The sequence below is a fragment of the Sceloporus occidentalis genome, unplaced genomic scaffold (assembly GCF_023333645.1).
Source record: "Sceloporus occidentalis isolate IW3139 unplaced genomic scaffold, rSceOcc1.0.p SCAF_95, whole genome shotgun sequence".
Taxonomy (NCBI): Eukaryota; Metazoa; Chordata; class Lepidosauria; order Squamata; family Phrynosomatidae; genus Sceloporus; species Sceloporus occidentalis.
Window position 1 is genome coordinate 1,729,036 of NW_028317075.1, and position 14,003 is coordinate 1,743,038.

General features: G+C 40.0%; 1 protein-coding gene and 1 non-coding gene across 2 annotated transcripts in view; one reads left to right on the forward strand and one right to left on the reverse strand.

Moving 5' to 3' along the window:
• The window catches only part of LOC149284315 (inactive tyrosine-protein kinase PRAG1-like), an 89,729-nt gene that overhangs the window by 21,692 nt on the left and 54,034 nt on the right, over positions 1-14,003 (reverse strand). The window lies entirely within an intron of this gene.
• TRNAQ-CUG (transfer RNA glutamine (anticodon CUG)) lies at positions 6,604-6,675 on the forward strand. Its single transcript has one exon. It is a non-coding gene; the product is annotated as a tRNA-Gln (tRNA).

Consider the following 14,003-nt stretch of genomic DNA (forward strand, 5'->3'; position numbering starts at 1 on the left):
CCTCCAACCCTGTCATGTGGCCTAATTCTCTTACTCATGTCATGTTGTTTTTGCCACAGATTTATTTTTTTTGTATTTATTTACGTGTGTTTGTGTTTTGATAAATACACAGCTTTGGGATCATGTTTGTGCTTGTTTGCGATAAACAGGTTATAGTTTGCATGTCTCTGTGTGCGTGTGTGTTTGTGGCATTAACTCCAGTAGACACACTTTTGTTGTGTCACTAAACAAATGGTACACTTAATTGTTTAGCGTTTCAACCTGTTAAACGATTGAAGTGCGGAAGGGCAAGCAAATGGGTAGTCAAAATGTAGCTCCTCAGCATGGAGAGATGCAGCTTCACACTAGACCTCGCTCTTCACTCTTTTTTCCTAGAGGATGAGCCCCTGGGTACTCTGTGGCCGCAGGGACTTCCGTACTAAGGTAAGTTGCTGAAGTTCAAGACAAACTCATACTAACACTAGCCAAAAGGTTTGGCAGGCAATCTGGGGGTCTGGTATCCAAAACAAATATACAATACAATAAAACAAATATACAATACAATAAAACCGTGGACTGACTCATAGAATGGACAAAGGGTGACAAACAATTCAGGAATATACTGGCTGGGAGTAGCTTCATAAATGTTGTACTAAGTCTGTTAATAATGTGCAACTTAGAGTGTGTCCACACAGGATGTGTCTTTTCATCCAGGGGTGGGAGAACATCCGCCTGTGGGTTATACCCTGGATCTTGGCCTGTAAGATCAAGACAGCTGACAGTCAGTGCAGGAAACACCAGTAGGAATTGCGTTAGTCATCCCTCTAAAGCATGGACAGGTTGATAAAGTTCACTATAAGGAACAGTCATGTAAAACTAAATAAATAAAGAACATTTCTATTGAAGATCTAGAAATAGATACATAAATATACTATTAAATATCTCACTATCATTCTATATATATAAAGTGGATAATGTGGAAGTAAGGCTAGAAGTTGAGATCAGTCGTACTTAGTACCGTAATAAAACACCTTCAGTAAATCTCAAACAATATCCTATATATATTTTTTTTAGAATTCCTGACATTTTTATACAATGCATTTAAATACTTTTCAGGTTTTTGTTTCTTTTTTTAACTGGGTAAAGGTGCTTTGATAACATTGTTATCAGATTCCGGGTGGTCTGTTATCTGAACATTCCAAACAAAGACTGGAATAGAAACACACACGGTCTTAACCAGCCATGTAAAACATATATTCTTCTTCTAACATAGTATCTGGGATACTATGACAGTACAGAAACAGAAGCAATCTCATTCTTAAATGTGAGCTAGTGAATCTCCTGGTTATGTCATTTTATATTTTAAGTCATTAGTATTAGAAGGTGCCTACCCAGCATAGCCTCTATAGTATCTCTTCCCACACACATATGCTTATGAGAGCATTGGGATATGATTCAATGCCATTGTGCTCAGCAAAGAGGGCCCATGGCAAGATTTAGAGATCCTACTTAAGGATGATGATGTCTCGGTGCCCTTAGGCCAGGCCTAGGGCAGCAATTGCCAACAACGTTTAGAAGAGAAAAGAGGAGTTGTTCTAAACAAAGACTCTTTGGAGGTAGGTAACCTTGGATATTTTGAGTTCTGAGAGAATCGCCCTCTATAGATTAATTACAATTACATTGTCCTCAGGATAAAGATTTTGGAATAAGTCTATTGCTTACATATAACGTTAAAGAAATTAATGTACATACAGAACAAAAAGTGACAGGTATACATTGACCATTTTTGCAGAAAAGTCCTGGTGCTTACACAACAGAAGTGCTAACTAGGGAGCTAAAGCAGGTCAATTCTGTATTAAGAATTTGGGATTAAGAAGGTACTGCAGATTCACCACCAACCTTGGCTGTTACATAAAAGTGTACATATAGATCCAGTTTAATAATAATGATGTCTTGATTATAGGGAAATCATTAGTGTGCCAAAAAAGGACAATGACTTTCTCTTGTAGTTGCGCATTGGTAATGGTTGAAGTGCTGAAAGTTGCAGGTGTTATGAATATTTCTATGTACTGCTTTCACAGAAGCAAATAACCCTTTTCTTGTTGATTCCCCAAAATGTTTTCCACAATAGACCTAAATAAATCCAGGCTAACATTAATTGTTACAACTGTATATCTGAAATTGGCATAAAACTATCCTGCCCAAGAATTTTTATTTGAGGTTATCATTACCCATTGAAGATGTAGAAGATCAATGCTCCTGTCAGAGAGTTTAACCTGGTTAATTAATTTAATGACGTTGAATCTGAAATTGAATTTGATTAATGTTGACATTTACCAGGGCCACCGCTCTTCTCTGACTGCTCGCTTTTCAAGGACCTGACCAAGATTGTTAATCTGATTCAAACTGGTTCCTGTATTGTCCTTCCAGTGACTTAACAGCTTTAAAACATACCCTAATGTGTTTGTGCAGCAGGAACAACCCCAAAATAGTAGACCAACATGGCAAGATAAGGGATGAGAGTGGTGGTCCCCAAATGCTTCACTGGCTATTTATAGTTGAAATTACCATTGCAAAAGTCCTACAAGAAAAGCGTTAGCCAGTGGATATTTTTTAGGACTCTTGAGGGGTATATTATGCCTTTACTTACAAAATAGGGGAGACAGAAGAAAAATATCCCCTTATTATAATACGGAATCTGCTGACATATAAAATAAAATGTAATAATAATACCCTGAGTTGGTGAAAGAGTTGCTCTTCTAGCCTCAGCATGTTTTAACAATTAGGCTAGCATGTGTTGGATCACTTCTTGTTCCTCCTGCTAAACAAAGGTACGCTTTGAACACTTTAAAATAGTGTGTTGTATTTCCAGAAGATGATGCTGATTTTACTGATGGTGAAATGGCAGTATAACAAAGCTAGAATTGACAGACAAAGCAAACCGATATATGGTAGAGGGCACTGCTTGCAAGCTTACTATTTTATTATTTGTCCTCACTATGGGTTACTAAATTATCCAACAAATATCCATTTGTGTTTAAAATTGATATTATCTAAATTATTTAATCAAAACTTGGACTGTATATCCTTAAATAATTAAAGGAAGCATATTAAATAAGCCAAACCACAAACAATGGTAACACCTGAAAAATCTTATTTGTTCAGAGATCAATTAACTGTAGCATGACAAAAGCCTTTGGATTATAACACCACTATCAATTTGGTAATATGTGGTAAAATCTAATTAGGCTCAAATTAAATGCAATTTCATCTAAATACGTGACACCTGGAACCTACAACTTGTTGACGAACTTTCTGTAGCCCACACCTGTTTTCATGACAGCTTGAATTATGCATTAAAACTGTACGTTTGAAACTAACTTGGGTAATAGTTTTATACAGAAATCTATTTTTGTGTATATTTGGGGTGAATATAGAAATGAAAAATATAGTGGTGGCCAATAAAATCACAAATTTTGGACAGACAAAAACCTTGGGGCATTTTCTTTTTAATCGTTTCGAACCCTGATTCGAATTGTTGTTGGCCAGTACATCAACAGCGTGCACATGATCATCCCTTTTGGCTGATTTGAAAGCTTTGCATACACCGAGTGAAAATAAATAGAATACAAGTTTTCTTTGAAGATTTATGATGGAATCACATATACATAAAATGATATAAAATCACAACAAATAATAATTGCTAAGAATAATGAAACCAATGAGGGTAGGTTTAAGGACAATACGTATAGTATTGTTTACATTGGCACAACTAAGTTGTAAAATTGTCGATAGAAATAAAATATTTAAGAAATTATCATAGCAGTCAAAATTAAAGGTGTCACAGGATAGTTAATTGATGCCTAGGGTAGAGCTGACAAAAATTATATCATAGGAAACCATTTTATCTGTGTCTGGTCAGTGACGACCAGGATACTTACAATTATTTACCTTCTTAAACATGAGTATTTTTTGTAAAAAAAAAATCTAAATGGACATGTAATTTACCCTTAACAGCACAGTCCAGTTAAATGAATTATTTTTATGTATATTTCACTATATTTTTAGAATTCAACAATTTAACAAATCTATCAATTATGAATGTTTTTTCATTCCATATGACACCTCAATTTAGAATAAACAGAAATCTTACTGTCAGCCACAGTAGGAAGTTGTGTTCTGCCTCCAGTGGTTTATCAGATGGGCATGACCCTTTAACAACAGCTTAGTTCCTCCGTAAAGATACTATCACAATTAGTTAAAGGCAATGTGATGAAACAGCATAGTGAAAAGGGTGAGGAAAACATGAGTAATGCGTTGTATAGAACTTAGTGTGACAGTTCCCTTTAATTGTACACATATGTTCAATAAATCGAATTGCATACATGTTCATGTTTTTGTTACAGACTATAGTGATGAAACAATATGATAAATCTATTTTGTACTTGGCTGTATGAGTAATGCGTTGTATAGAACTTAGTGTGACAGTTCCCTTTAATTGTACACATATGTTCAATAAATCGAATTGCATACATGTTCATGTTTTTGTTACAGACTATAGTGATGAAACAATATGATAAATCTATTTTGTACTTGGCTGTATTGCCATCCCTCCAGGGGCTTTGTGGACTTAAGTCAGCTGCTTAATTTACTAATAAGGAGCAATCATCTAAGTCCTTGCAGTTGCTAGCAGAATGCTCATGTGATTTTTTTTTCACTTTGTTTAAAGTATATTGATATAATTTTCCAGGGCAGGTGTACCGTGTATCTTAACGTCATGGTCTTCAGGAACTGAATAAATGAGAAAGTCTTCTTCTGTGATGGGCGCCATTCCTTAAACTCCATAATCCTGAGATTGTTTAAAAGAGGCAGTCATGCAGCCTAATCTTGCATGGCACCATATTCATGTTCACAGACTGAGACCAGCAAGTTCACTTGCGATTTGCTTAATGCTCTGTTGAGCAGGTGTTTTGTACAGGACTGTTTACATGAGAAGGAGCAGTGCGGTAGCCATCTTGTTGACAGTGAGTTTAAGGCCCGTCTGACAGATAAAGGCGTGTTAGGACAGTGTTGATACATCAACGCTTCCAGCATGTTGATTAAGTTCAAAATGCTGAGAAACAGTAAAAGAGATTTTTCCCAGCAAAAATGTTGTTGTGTTACCTCCAGGGCTTTTTATGGTGGATAAAACAAGCGTAACAAATAAACAATACTTAACGATGCCTTCTAAGCCATGGAATTACAGCAGAATTGCTGTGACGGTTTCTTGTAGAAGTCCCACAAAAGAAAGTCAACTATAATTTCCCCCCTTTAGTCTAAATGTCACATGAAAATACTTTTTATTGATCAAGTGTTAGCGGTATCTAGAAACATTTTATTGATAATGTGTTTATTTTACACCCAATGATTAGTACGGGAGGGGTTAAATGTGTTTTGCAGCAAAGCACAGTTGCATATAGGCATGTTATATAATTTGAAAAGATACAATATAAAATAAAAACCTAAAAATACGGTCAATATGACTTGATCAAGTAAAGCAAGAGAACACAGTATCCTTTTTTAGGTGGAACAGTCTCTCCCATGATTGCCTCTTATCTAGGAGCTCAGAATGTTTGCTGGGTATGAATCACAGTGCTATAAGGCCATAATCATATGTATATAAACTCCAGAAAATCTAACTTATAAAGGCATTTGTGTAAATAATGTATATTTTTATTCCAAATGGCTATTTAATCGGTGGCACATTAAAAGCCTTGTCCCTAGCCACATCTTTAACCATGCCCCCTTAACAAATGTGTCCATCTTGGTCATTTGAAACAATATAAAAAATATTCTTTATTGATTTTTTTAAAATTTTCATGAGAAGATGTGATTTTTAATGATGTGGTTTAGTCATGGCTAAAATTGCATAAAGGAATTATTTACTAATAAGCATACCTGGGAACAGCGTTTAGGCATTCCTACTCTCTGCTCTCCCACTTGGGGGCTAATGAGGAGTGGGCTATCTGCATGTGTAAGGGACTAGCCATGTGAGAGAGGATAGCTTATATTAGTATGGGGGTGGGAAACCCGGTTTCCAGAATGTTGCATTTGGTTCCTGACCATGTTCTACCTACTTCCTGCCCACTACCATCTGCTTCCCACCCCCCTAAAAGCGATCTCTTCTGGGTGATCCTCACACTTGCATAATCTTAAGTAAGCATATAGAAGCATATACATCAATAAAAAGAATTATTCACAGGATGGAGATCTAGGATATTTCCATTTTGTTGCTACAATCATTTTGATGGTTATGAAAATATGAATTATTAATCGTTACCTGTGTTTTCAAAGCTTTACTGAGAACATATGGCAGGGAGAAGTGAAAACTATAATACATTTCTTGTAGTCGGTGTAGTAAAATAGAACTGTGTATGGATTACCATATGAAAAATAGTTTATAAGCTATCTAGTATACATTTACCAAAAAAAAAAAACCAAGTAAATAATTTATACATAATTGTTTATCAAATTAATAATTAAAAAATGTTAAGACACTGTGTGAAGCACCCTTAACTGAGTTTTCAATTTGCTCCGAGTTAGCTTTGACTTCCAAAACAAGAGAAAGGGAAGCTTTGATCATGTGGTTCCATGGTGTAATGGTTAGCACTCTGGACTCTGAATCCAGCGATCCGAGTTCAAATCTCGGTGGGACCTTCATTTTTTTTTGGGGGGGGAAATAATTTTATTATATAGCCATTATGGAGCTTAAAAGATAGAATATGGTGTTAAATAAAATAACATTTAACATAAATAACATTTACTGAACAGATATGGTACAGCCTAATTCCTTTCACTATATACTGAGCCATGCATTGACAGTAGTGTAGCATAACCCCCATCACAATATGCCAAGCCAGACACTGATGGGGTAAGCCTCTGCCCATAAAGCAGCCTGCCTGTGCCACCTCTGACCATGAAGCAGCCTGCCAGTGCCACTTCTGGTCATGAAGCAACCTGCCTTTGCCACATGATGCTGCTAAAGCAGCCTGCCTGTGCTACCTCTGCCCCTGAAACAGCTTACCTGTGCTCATTCTTTCCTTGAAACTGCTTGCATGTGCCTCCTCCATCCCTAGAACAGCCTCTCTGTGCCACTTCTGCCCCTGAAGCACCCTGTCTGTGCCACCTTTGTCCCCAAAACAGCCCATCTGTGTCCCCTTAAGCAGCCTGCCTGTGCCGCCCTCTGTCCATGAAGCAGCCTGTCTGTGCCACCTCTGAACCTGAAGCAGCCTGCCTGTGCCACCTCTGCCCCTGAAGCAGCCTGCCTGTGACACCTCTGCCCCTGAAACAGCTTGCCTGTCCCACCTCTGCCCCTGAAGCAGCCTGCCTGTGCCACCTCTGCCCATGCAGCAGCCTGTCTGTGCTACATCTGCCCCTGAAGCAGCCTACCTGTGCCACCTCTGCCCGTGCAGCAGCCTGTCTGTGATACATCTGCCCCTGAAGCAGCCTACCTGTGCCACCTATGCCCCTGAAGCAGCCTGCTTGTGCCACCTCTGCCCCTGCAGCAGCCTGTCTGTGCACATCTGCCTCTGAAGCGGCCGAACCGTGCCACCTATGCCCCTGAAGCAACCTACCTGTGCCACCCATGCTCCTGAAGCAGCCTGCCTGTGCCACCTCTGCCCCTGCAGCAGCCTGTCTGTGCTACATCTGCCCCTGAAGCAGCCTACCTGTGCCACCTATGCCCCTGAAACAGCCTGCCTGTGCCACCTCTGCCCCTGAAGTAGCCTGCCTGTGCCACTTCTGCCCCCTTAACAGCCTGCCTGTCCAATTTCTGCCTCTAAACACTTATAACATTAATTCACTTACTCACTTACTCACTGACTCATTCACTCACTAATTCATTCATTCAGCATCCCAGACCCTGTTTCCTAACCTGCAGATTTCTCTGGTCCAGGGGGTGGTCGAGTAGCACTGGGGCTGCTCAGATGTCTATGCTGTGGCACCTGCACACTGTTTGCGGAAACTCTCTTTTTCACTCAGGGGAAGCAGGAACAGTGTGCGAGCTCCACAGCGGTCACTCCCCTGATGAGTGCCACTCGTGGTGGACCACCCCCTTTTAGGCATGCCACTGATGCTGCCAGGCTAAAATTTTGTTAAATAAATTGGTTCTTTGTCCACCAGCTACAATGTGATCCCCCGAAGCGGGGACACTACATAAGACAGGCTATGAAGAGGTTGTTCGTTCTTGGTTGAGCGTTTCATGATATAACTAGAACATGTCTAAAATGATATCTCATACCATCTTTCGAATGCTCAAAATGTTCACTTGCATTCCTAGCATCGCCCCTAAGGAAACATCAGCATAATTTTGGTTCTAAACAAGACAGAACAGCAGATTTTATTGATGTGGGGGTAGGCATTTAAAGGGGCTGTGTATTGTAACCACTACAGCATATTCTGGGAAGTGCATGAATGCATAGAGGCCCTCTACTCTTAATGAAGCACAAAGCAAAAAAAAAAAAGACAAAGTAAATGCATGAAAAAGTTTATTCTCTAAAGATCTACAGTATACTGTATACACTGTTTCGTAGCTTATGCGCAGAAAAAAGTAATGTTTGGTCCCTTTAACCAGCAAATACTTATGCTCAAATATGGAGGGTGATAGCAGCTTTATTATTTCTTTAATTCCAAGCAGCCCACAGGCTAATTATTTAGAGTCACTTCCGGATCATGCGCTTAAATATTTTTAGCTGTTTTTGTTATCTGTATAATATCTAAAGTGAATTTAATAGATTGTAAGCTCGCTAGGGCAAGGCCATCTTTTGTGTTATGTGAAAATATTGTCAATTTTAACGTCACTTTACTAACATTGCTATGGTATCTGTAGGTGCGCTATAAATAAAATGTAATGTAATACTTAAAAACACTAAAACAATAACCAAAAGAAGTGGTAAATACAAAAAAAAAAGACTTCCCTAAAGAATGTTATCTAAGTGGAATTTGTCCTGGAGAGATATAAACAGACTAATTGTGGCTTTCATTATTAGCAAAATAACTGCAGAAACACATAACAGGTTTAAATTGCTTCCACTTTTGGTAACTTTTTTAATAAACAAAAGTATCACCTTTACTTCACTTTCATCTCAGTTCCACTGAAACTGGTTACAGGTTGAATTTCTCCAGGATGTCTGAGCTGGGAACTGTTTGCTAGTGAAGCATTGTTTTGTTTAAGGGATACCCTTCTCTGTCCTTATGGAGCTGACAATAAATCAGATAGCTGTTTGTTTTTGCTGTGTGACATGAGAGAAGATTCTCTGGTGCCAGACAACAATCCAAATCCCTTCCATGTAAAAATCTCTTGAGCCTGTCAAAGTTAGAAATTAACTCATACTTTACGTTATTTTGATTTACTTGTATTGAAAAAATATAATGAATGTTATTATTTACAAATACTGTATACTAGACATGTAAAAATGGGCTAAAAACAATGCAGGAAAATGTTTTGGTTAATTTTTGGCCCATTTTCGGCCAACGATTTTCATTTTCACTTCAAGCTCTTCTACGTGGAGCATCAGGACCTGGGGTGAGACAGATCCCTGCTGACTCGATTCCAATGGATACCTCAGAAGCAGAGCTACCGAATCACCACTCTATCCAGATGAAACTTGAGCTGCCGTCCAGAGGGACGAACAGCCCCCATGAACTGGCAAGAGCTGAAAGGCTGCCTCAATATCGGTTTTGGCCATCAGGGCCCCTCTTCCAAAAGGCCTCACCCAATGGGCCGCCTTGTCAAAGTAGGCACAAGTACCTCACATGTCTTGGGACCAATACCATCATTAACTGAACTGCCTTTAGGAAATTACAAGTTGTAAATGAGGCTTCGCCGACACTACGCCCAGATTAGCAAAAGCAGATTTACGAGACTTGGTAACAGCAATTCCCAGTGGGGGCCGTTTCTAAATTATTTTGAACTAGCAGGGGAGACAGGAACGTATCGGGGTCATGTTACGCAGGGCAGGAAGCTACTGGAGAGGTGAGAGGTAAGCGAAGGTGGGATGTATGTATATGTGTTTGTATATACAGTTATGACCACTTGCCTCATATTGTGTAGGTCCCCCTTTTGTCGCCAAAACAGCCCTGACCAGTCGAGGAATGGACTCCACTAGACCTCTGAAGGTGTTCTGTGGTATCTGGCACCAAGACGTTAGCAACAGATCCCTTAAGTCCTGTAAGTTGCAAGGTGGGACCTCCATGGATGCATCCTGGTACCATGTGTTCTTCAGGTAAGCGACGCACACGGCCATCCTTGTGGCAGCCCCAGTCATGGGCCCCTGTGTCCATTTCTCTCCCTCTGTAAAAAAGTCACACAACCTTAACCAAGGTTTTATCAGAACTTTATTTTTTGTTATTGTGTTGTAAATATAGTCACTTGGCGGGGGCAGATGGTCAATGTGATCCTTAACAGTAGGTGAACTTGCTCTCGGAGACAGGTGCTCACCAGGGTCACAAAAAAACGTTGTTACACAGTCATAGTGTGCGAGCAGAAGAAAGACATCCATGTGGTACATTAAGCGGTAATTAAGCATGTGTGTGATCAAAGAAAACATGTTAGATGAGGGGGGAACTAATATACAATGGTGAAGCAGGGGGCATCTGTACTTGCCTCTGAGCCAAAAGGTGCCAGCCCACCACTGCAATGTTTACGCCATGACTGGATCCTTTCTGTCCTCCTTTTATTGGCTTTCTATGTAGCCCCTTGAATGCCCATATCGTGAAAGGAGAAGCTGTCTGACATGATGTATTATTGGGTTATTTATCTGGGCAGGTTCCCATGGCTGAAGATTACCAGCCCTTTCATGTAACTGACTTACGTGGCCTGGTACCATTATATAAAAAAAAGAAAGGCATTAAGAAACTTTTTAGGGTCAACATCTGGCTTGAAAGTTGAACAACAATGCTTTATACAATATTTTCATGTGCCCTGTGTACATTCTGATAAATAATTGTGGGAATGTTATACAAAGGATAAATAACAATAAAATGAAAACTAATCGGAAGCCTAACAGAAACTTAGAAGGGGTACAAAGGAGTTATTGTGCTGTAAAAACTATAGAAAGGTTTTAAAGGAGGAAGTAGTAATACGCTATATAATAGCATGTGTAAGCACAGAGCTGATTACTTGATTAGTGATGGATGAGTTATAATAATGCTAATGGTTACATTGTTTGTGCTATCTCATTTCTAGCAGCTACTGGCTTCCTGTAATGTAGAAGAAAAAAATACCATTGGTTATTCACGCTTTCCACCTGTTTCTTTTCATCTTATCGAACATGTGGGCATCCTTTGCACGTGAGTTAGATTAGACAAACAACAGCAGATCCTTCTAGCGCTTCCTGATTTTATTTCATAGGAACGCACTTATTAACAGCTTGCAGATTCTTCTGATGCTGATTTGTATGGGGAAAGAGCATGCATAGATTTCTATGCGAACACTTTCCTGCCACTAAGTGCTGTATCTTAAGTACCTTATTATTATTATTTTTACAGTGCATAGTTAAGTAATTTAATATGCATTCCTTTTTGGTGTGACTGTTAGGGACATATATACAACATAACAAGATGAAATACAGAAACAAGTGAGGAGGCCCTGCACAAATGAACTTACAATATAGATGACAACTTCCTTACCAATATTTTTGGTCTCTTGCTCAGGACTACCAAGAGCTTACAATGTCATGTGTAAATTCTGCCCAAGTTATATGGGTGATGGTGTGACATTGTAGGCTTTATGCACAGGGGCGGGCTGGGCAGGGGGGCAATTGCCCCCCAGGCCACCCTAAATCCGGGCCGGTGGGCCGGATGGACGGCCGGCAGACGAGCATTCAACGCAGCCGCAAAGTTTAAAACTAAGCGGCTGCGAGCGGGATTGAATGCGGCCGTCGTGCCAGTAGCGTACCTGCTGGGGGGGGGGTCCGCCCCGGCTGCCGCTCATCTGAGGGTGCCACCACGCCGGCACGCCTCCAGAAACGCCCGGCAACTGTGGCTGTGCATCGGGACTTGATGTCAAATCCCGGCACACAACACTGAAGCCACACCCACCGTCTACCGCGCTCAGTGCACCGGAAGGACGGGACACAGAAGAAGAAGAAGAACGAAGAGGAGGAGGAAAAGTGACATGTAGGACAAGATTCAGGGAGAGTGAATTAGTGAGTGTGTGAGAGTGATGGGTGTTATGCTGAATGTTTGTGAATGAGGGTTTCAGATAGCATGGATGTGTAAGTGTGGGGGGATAGCATGACATAGGGAGGCTGTAATCACATTCCTTTCATGCCCAGATTCCAGCATGTAGTGGATGCTTAGGCATGATAGGAGTGTGATTGCTGTCATCAATTATTTTTTTGGTCCAACTTTGGTGTGTTGGTACATTTATTGGACAATAAATTATAATAATTTATAATTCAATAACAGTATTAATATATATATATATATATATATATATATAATTGCAAACAGCAATCACACTCCTATCATGCTAAGTCAGCCAGCACATCCTAGAATCTGAGCATGATAGGATTGTGATTGTTGTTATATATATGGTATATATATATATATATATATATATATATATATATATATTAATATTGTTATTTATTTTTTTGTCTAATTTTGGTGTTACTTTTAATAAAGTATTTTAAAGTTTTTTTTTTGGTTTTGGCCAAGTGAGTGCTGAATTTTCAGTTTCAGTCCAGAATTTTCATTTCGGTGCATCCCTGCTATATACTATGCCAGTCACTTAAGTGGTAAGCCTACACCACATCAATGTTTGGCTTAGTATATAGTGATAGGGGTTGTACTGCAGTATTGTCAGTGTCTGGCACAATGTATAGGCACACATTGACAGTGGTACAGCATAATCCCTAAGTATATAATGATAACAATTATGCTGTACCCCTGTCAATGTTTGCCTAACCATAGAAACTATGCAGTTTTGAAGTGTGTGTGTGTGTGGGTGCCACATACAGGATCTGCCACAGGTGCCAAATACTCTAGGTACGCCCCTGCATCGTGGGGCAGTCAGACGTCTTAAAAGGGGTGGGATGAAGAGCTGAGGCACGGCCATTGGGCGGCGCGGTACGTGCACGCCGGCCGCTTTAATTTCATTAGGCGCTGGTGGAGTGACTGCCGCACGGCGGCCGCTTTCAATGTCGTTCGCAGCCGCTTTGATGGCGCAATGGACCAGTTGACTAGACTTGCCCCCCAGGCCTTAGGCTGCCAGCCCTCCCCTGTTTATGCATCAAATGCCGTGTCTCTTCGTCTTTATGGATATGCGGAGCTTAATTAGGCATTTCATGTGTTACATTGCCTGGACACTGGCCAGGGTAAATGCCTGGTTGATATTCTACCCAAGGGAGCAAGGGACTTATAAGACACAGCATAGCATGTGAGAGAGAAAAAATAATTCTTCATATGCTTTCAATAAGTCTTTGTACTTTGTAGTTTTAATTCTTGCTTAAAATGATAGTAAATATATTTACTTTTATGTTTTTCAGAGTGAATTTCTGAATGTTTATATTTATGTATTTAAGATTACTTGCACAATATTGTTGTATTTTTCAATTGCTGCCCATATTATTTAATATATACACCAATCAGCCATAACATAATGGCCACAAATGATGTCAAAGAAAACGTGATTCATTAGACCAGACCATCTTCTTCCTTCGCTCTGTGGTCTGGTTTTTGCTCACGTGCCCAATGTAGGCGCTTTCATCAGTGGACAGGGGTCAGTATGGGCACCCTGATTCGTCTGTGGCTACACAGTCCCATATGCAACAAACTGCGATACAGAAGCTCACCTGTAGGATTTGATGACATGGGCCAGTCTATGCCCCCCCCCATGCATCAATGAGCCTTGGCTGCCCATGACCCTGTCACCGGTTCATCGCTTTTCCTACTTTGGACCACTTTTGATACTGACCACTGCAACATTCCACAAGAGCTACAGTTTTGGAGATGCTCTGACTCATTGCAATTTGGCCCTTGTC